This window comes from Pelodiscus sinensis, chromosome 15 (assembly GCF_049634645.1).
Source record: "Pelodiscus sinensis isolate JC-2024 chromosome 15, ASM4963464v1, whole genome shotgun sequence".
Lineage (NCBI taxonomy): Eukaryota > Metazoa > Chordata > Testudines > Trionychidae > Pelodiscus > Pelodiscus sinensis.
Window position 1 is genome coordinate 27,187,987 of NC_134725.1, and position 7,485 is coordinate 27,195,471.

Sequence of the window (7,485 nt, forward strand, 5' to 3'; positions counted from 1 at the left end):
CAAAGTCTTTGAAATGTGGAGCCTGCCCCAGAGAGGTAGCTGCCCTCCCTGGCCCTGGCATGTGCCTGGTGGAGTTCTTTGGCCTTCATCCACATCTGCTCCTGGGTGCTGATGTGCCCCTTGTTGGCCAGGCTGTTTGCCATCTGGCCATAGACATCTGCATTCCTGCATCTGGTGAGGAATTCCTGGAGGTTGGTCTCATCACCACACCAGTGATGAGGTTGGTCTCATCACCTTGATAAGGTCCAGGATCTCCACACCAGACCAGGAAGGTGCATGTCTCTTTCAGCCCCTGGCAGGCTCCTGGGAGCTGCCTGACTGTTCCTGGGAGCAGTGGAGCACTGGGTGGGAGCAGAAGACTGTCTCATTTTTGGGGAAAAGTGAGGCAGGGGCAGTTGCAGGGTGGCTCTGGGTTGTCAGGGCCTCCTGCTTGCCACAAACCCTTTCAGCTGAGGCTGCAGCTTTAAGGGCTCCAGGGGAATGGGTGGGGGATATAGAGTTTGTCTAAGTGTAGACAGAGCAGCCAGCAGGGCACCTTGGGAAGGGCTGGAGGCTTCTTACTTCAAAATAACTGCAGCTGCCCTGTCTACACAGCCTCTATTCTGAAATAACTATTTCCGAAGATGCATTATTCTTTGTAGTGTTAGGTTTGCAGATTTCGGAATCAGCCTCCCATTATTTCAAAATAATTTTGAAATAATGCAGTTGCTGAGTAGATGCTTGCATAGTTATTTTGGAATAATGGCCAATAGCTATAGCCAGAGGCGTAGAGAATGTGTTTTGCGCCCGGGGACAAAGGCCAAATTTGCACCCCTCCCCCAATCATATTTTTTTACTGTGGATCTGTTATTTTTAAGTCAGCAAAAAAATAAGAACATAAGAAAAAATAATCACAAACACTACTACTAGCCACAGATCCTTAGATCAGTTAGTAGATCATAGTAGGACTATCTTGATGATGTCTGGAGTAAGCTGGATGAAACGTTGGACTGAAAAGTCATCTATGCATTCAACACCAGAAGCAACGGGACATTACCATTAAAAACTTTTGTTAAGTAAGTTTAATTTTTCTTGCCTTAGCTATATCAAACTGAATAATTATGTCATCAAAATCTATTTTTTATGTATATTAATTTTATATCAGTAAATGTGTCAGTTTTTTCCAATTGCATGAATAAGTATATGTTTATGCAAAATTTCAGACTTACAAAGTATCTGAAATTTTCACAAAAGCCTGTCCTATTTGATTGACCATGGTCTATACCTGCTTTCATTTCAACAAAACAAGTTATGTATCACATAAAAATTTGTAAAGGACCTTAAATTTATATTTAAATTAAAAATAATTTTATATGAGAAAATAATTTTACACATCAAATTATTGTATTATATTAAAAAAAGACCTGACAAATATTATAAAATATACCTACAACATAATCTATAATAATAAATAATTACAACTGTCCTATAGAAGTACATTCTCTTTGGTGTCCCTGAAAGCTATCAGTTTTCAATTGTGTGGCCTCAGAGGGCTTCAAGTTTGACATGCTTGATCTACATGTTTGTTAGTCTTTAAAGTGCTACCAGATTATTGTTTTTTAGGTTTATCCTTTTGTTAAAAAAAAATAAGTAACCCCACCACACTCACCCCTGCCCCAGAGCCAGGCACCCTGATTCCCAGGGCTTGCCAAGTGGCGTCAAACCCCACTTGCCAGCCACGCAGTTTCATGCAGTTCTGTGTTCTGCGCATGTGCAGGTCTCTCTGCACCAGCTCTTCCAGGTTGTAATCTACTCTCCATGGGTGAGTAGATTACATTATTTGTCGAGCCGTGACCATTCCAATACAACACCCCTTCCCCAGAACAGGCACCTCAGCCCCCTCCATACCAATGCAACTATAGGTGAATCTCATTAATCTTTGTATTAATCATTTTCTCATTTTTTATTTTAACTTTGTATCAAGTCCTTTTAGTTTTGTAATAAGTCTTTAGTTTGTTGTATTATGTCCCTTTCTAGAAACTTTGTATACTTTTACAGAACATAGAAACTTTGCATTAAGCCTTTTTACATAGAAACCTTGTATCTTGTAGTCTTTTTACCCTTCCCCCTTTGCTAAACTGATTGTCCTGATGAGTAAATGAGGTGTGAATGGATAAGGCATGAAAGAAAAGCATCTCTGGGCACTTGCAATGGTTGGAGAAAGGTGGAAGCCAGATTCAAGAACAATAAGAATGGGACCTGTGAAGTGGGCTCATTGAAAGAAGGCTGGACCTATGGATGCCTTGGGAGTAAGCAGAAAGTGCTCCCTATCTCAATACACTCACCTAACCCCTGCCCCAAAGCCAGTCCCCCCCCCCCCCCCGTTCTTCCCCCCAGAGCAAGGCACCTCCAGTGCTGGGGGGGGGGGGGGAAAGGGGGAAGGAGCACTCCCTCAATCAAATCCCCCCCCCCCCCCACCTCCAGCCAGGCACAGAGGAACATACCTTTCTTCAGAGCACTGCTCCTCCCACCCAGCTGGCTGCTTTGGCTTGCACTCTGGAGAGAGCGGTGTCAGCACTTAGCCCACAGCTTGCAAGAACAGTGGTCGCGCTGCTTGGTCCCACACCAATCCAGCGCCGCCCCCCCCCCCCAGTGTGGTGCCTGGGGGCAACTGCCCCCCCCCGTTTGCTATGCCTCTGGATATAGCTCTCAACCTAAGATTTGAGAATCTGAAGTGCTTTCCAAAATTTGAGATGGCCAAGATGTAGAACATGCTTTCAGAAGACGTAAAAGAGCAACATTGTGATGTGGGAGAAGAAAGAAAGAAAGAAAGAAAGAAAGAAAGAAAGAAAGAAAGAAAGAAAGAAAGAAAGAAAGAAAGAAAGAAAGAAAGAAAGAAAGAAAGAAAGAAAGAAAGAAAGAAAGATCAGCCTTTTTTTTTTTGCTGGTAGCATCTGATTCAGAGGATGAAAATGAACATGTGGCAGTCTGCACTAAGGATATTAATTAGTGGTTAATTTACTAGTTGATGGAATTTCTATTGACTACTCGACAGGCACTTCTGCATTCCTCCTTTGAAGTGTACAAGAGCTCCCAATAGGGCTCTTGTACAGTAAAACTCCATTGGTCCGGCATCCAATGCTCCGGCACTCCTGATGGTCCGGCACTATCAGGAACCCAGAAGTGCTCTGGGCAGCCAGACAATTGGAGCTGCTCTGCTCCGGGCTTCCCCAATTCAGCCACTGCTGAAACTAACCAGCAGCTGAATCGGGGAAGCCGGGGGCAGAGTGGCTGGGGTGCTGCCAGGTTGGTCCCGTAGCACTACCCCTTAGGGCTGCAGGACCAACCTGGCAGCACCCCAGCTGCTCTTGGGGATGCCTGGGGTAGAGCAGCTGGAGTGTTGCTGGGTTGGTCCCGCAGCGCCGAGGGGCAGTGCTACGGGACCAACCCAGCAGCACCCAAGCTGCGGTCCTTAACATCCTTAGTTTGAACTACTTTGGATTGTTATTGAACAGAACCCATCATCAGCATGGTCACATCCTTTCTGGAATGGTAGTTGAAGCATTTAAGTGACATATGAATCTTTAATGCACCAGGCATGTAAATGTTTTGCATTGCCATCTACAATAGTGCTATGCAAATGCCTGTTCTCACTTTCCAGTGACATTGTAAACAAGAAGCAGGAAGCTTTAGCTCCTGTAAATGTAAGTAAACTTGTTTGTCTGACCAACTGGCTAAATGGGAAGGAGCTCTGGGTGCTCCTGCAGGTTCTAAATTTTACTTTATGGGTTACTATGTTTTATTTTTTAATGCAGTTTTTTGTATGTAATTCTACATTTGTGAATTCAATCTTCATGATAAAGAAATTGCATTACAGTACTTGTATTAGATGAATTGAAAAATACCGTTTCTTTTCTTTTTCACAGTGCAAATATTTGTAACCAAATAGAAATCTAAAGTGAATGCTGTACACTTTGTATTCTGTGTTGTAATGTAAATCAATGTATTTGAAAATATAGAAAACATCCACAAATATTTAAACAAATGGTATTCTATTATTGTTTAATTGTAGGATTAACTGTGATTAAATGTACAATTCAAAAAATTGCAATTAATCCTGTGATTAATCATGTAATTGTTGTTTTAATCACTTTACCAGCTCTAATTGGAAAAAAATAATTAAAATGGCGAAATACAGCAGTGTGAGAGAAAATAACTTCAGTCCTGCAAAGGGGAACACAGGTGTATGTGCACAAAGGTGTGTAATTGCAGCCCATCATTTTCACTAAAGGTGTGGAATGCATGGGGAAATCATCAACTCTCTTTGGAGTCTCCCTCACCTTTAGGAAAAGTAATGGAAGTTTAACCTCCTGCCCCAAATATCCCTGTTGATTCCACCTCTGTTTCCACAAGTGATTGGGTCTTCTAAAAGCTGAGCTTCTTCCTTTTGCCTGGCAAGGATTTTAAACAAACTGACTCAAAATATTATACAGCTTTGGAGAAGCAAGAGTCATGTTAAAATGGCCATGCATCACAGAACAAAACAATCAGGAAGTGTGGCAATGAAGAAATTATATAGAATTCTTTTAACACTTAAGAATGAACTTTATGGGAGCAATGAAAATAGTGTTATCCCTAAAGCTTCACACATTCTCCAAAGCAGCACATCTGCTAAGAATAGTGTTCTGCTGGGCAATATCTGGCTACAGAGTTAAAAACATCTGTTCACTATAGCTCTACTGAATTCAATGGAGATGCATGTGCTTACACCAGGATGAAATTTATCACATTCACACTGGAGACAAGTACATTATTTTGTTAATTGTTTTGTGACTATGAACTTGAATATACACAAGCCTTTTTGCCTTTTGTTTAGTAGATAATACATATGGTTAGAAGATGAGAAAGGAAAACATTGGAAGCTAAACGAGAAATGCTTTGCTTGTGTGGATTAAAAACACAATTTTCATTGGATCAAGTGGATATTTTTGAGTTTGCTAGAAATGATATAAATGCATTTGGAAAAGAATCCCAAAGGTCTTATCTTGTCCTTGATGACTGGCTGCAGGGATGTCATAAGCCAGTCTTTATATAGTGGCAGGGCAGGACAAATAGCCAGGACTGGACTTGTTGGATCTGAGGATCTCAGGCCACCCAGTAAAGGTGATCTGACATCAACTCAAAATGGGGCTACTACTTGGCTCCCTGGGAGTTTGTTGTCTCCCCATTGATGTAGGCCACTTGGTCGTATGCTGACCTCAGGGTTGCATCTTCCCGCTGTTCCTGGGGGAAGTCTGACAAGTTTACCCTCATTGGTTCTCTCTTGAGAGAGTGGGGGAGGGATGGACTGGCTGGGAGTCTCACGCTCTTCCATGTCTGTGTTTTTTTTCTTTCTCTCTCCAGAAGGATCCACACTTTTGGTCTCAGACTGGTTATCTCTAACAGGATCTCCCTCTAGGATGACCTGGGAAGGAGGTATTCTGAGGCTGGCCTTTCAGAGTAGGTCATTAAATCTAGGCCAGTCCTGGCCAAGGATGATGAGATAGGCTAGAGTGGTGGTCACCCCTACTACCATTTCCTCTGTTACTTCATTTATGGTAAGAAGGACTCTCCTGTGGGAGTACGCTTTCACATCTCCATGGATGCACTACAACTGTAGCGCCCCTTCTGACATCATGGAAGCGGGAGTGACTTCCTTCCACACAAGGGTCTGTCCACACCTGAATCCAGGAGGGCTACTACTTTTTGGATGTCTACCCCTACAGGTATTGTTAGTTTTGGTGGGACTGATCTGCGGCCCAGTTTTCTGTGATGCAAATCCAGCCAAAACTACAGTCCATTTCAGGGCAGTCCCTCTGCAAATGTCCAAGATGGCTGCAGGAGAAGCAAAGCCCAAACTCAGGGCTTGCAACTCGCATTGGGCCATCAGACAAAGGGTTGTGTCAACTTTCTTGGTACACAGGATAGGGAGCCTTTGGAATTTCACATGCCTGGGGCCTGGACTGCAGCGGGGCATCCCAGATATGACTTACGGGTAGCTGGGTGCCAGAGCACTGTTCAGGCCTCAATATGGGTCTTGGGGTTGGCAATAGGCCCAGCAATGAGCTTGGAGTGTGGACCCCAGGCCCAACAGGGATTTTGATGGCCAGGAAGTCCTCCATCAGGGTGACAACCTCACTTAGGCTATGTCTACACTGCAGAGAAAAGTCAGAAAAAGATACACAAATTATGAACCACAATTTGCATATCTTTTCCCACTTTTTTTCCGAAAAAGCCTTTTCCAAAATTTGGCCCAGGGGGAGGAATACAGGGATGCCGAAAGAACACGTCCACTTCTTCCAGAAACTGTTCCAAAAAGTGGACGTGTCTAGACATAGCCTTAGTGTTGTCTGACAGTGCCAAAGTATCCATGCGCAGCCACAGGCAGGGAGAATCTGAGAAAATTGTTCCAGAGCAATCTGTTCTGTAGTCTCCTCAGCCAATCTCTGTTCTGGGCACAGCTCTCAGAGAGTCTTTATCTCATGAGCCACTGCTCAGGGCTGGGCTCTGGTAGGGTAGCTTACAGTCCAGAGCTGTTGGTGAAAAGCCTGCACTTGCCCAGTCTTGGACTGCCTCATTTAGGAGTGCTCATTATGCAGTTTGGGCCACTCCAGCTAAATAGGGGGTCAAGAAAGTGGCCCATTGCTCCCAGGGCTTCCAGGAAGGTTTCTGGATTTTCATTGGGCCCCATCTTGGAGAGGCGGATGGGGCAGTGGGGTCAGTTTCCTGGAGGGAGGCAGGTAGCTGTCCACTGGGTGGGTTGAGAGGGCTGTCAGTTGCTGAAAACACTGCAGCTGGAGCTCTTGGTCCTGGGATGCCAACTGTTGCAGAATTTGTTGCTGTGGGGCTTCCATCTGCTGTACCAACTGTTGCTGCTCCTGCTGGCTTTCAGCCAGGAACTTGAAGACTTTGCACAGATCCATGGTCCCTCCCCTCTCCCCTCCAAAACAGGTACCTCCTAAGCTTCTTACTTCAGAGGTTAGGTTGTGCTCACATTCTCCACCACATGTAGCCCCTCAGGGTTCAAGGAGGTGCTCTTCCCCCTTTGGGTCAGTGAGCGGCCACTCTGCCTCACTATGGGCACCCTTTTGCATGCTTTCTTTTGCAACCAAGGTGCCCTGGCAGCAATTGAAATAACAGAAGATTTGTAGAGCAGTGGTGGGCAACATGTGACCCACTGGGGTTCTATGTGTGGCCTGTGAGACATTTTGTTTATGCTTGCTCACATGCAGGGTTGCCAGATTCTGTTGGTTTCTGGCCATGTAGTTTTTTCCTGATATTATTAAATTGACATGCATGTAAAACAAGGGATCATGACATGAGCTATGTGCTGATTGCATGCAACAGTGACTGCAAAAGCCATGTACTTCCTCTGCATTACATCAAAGTGCTGCTACGGTTTAATCAGCACACCCCAGAAATTCCAGATGTGCAAGCACAATTAGCAAAACTTCCCTATCCTAGGAG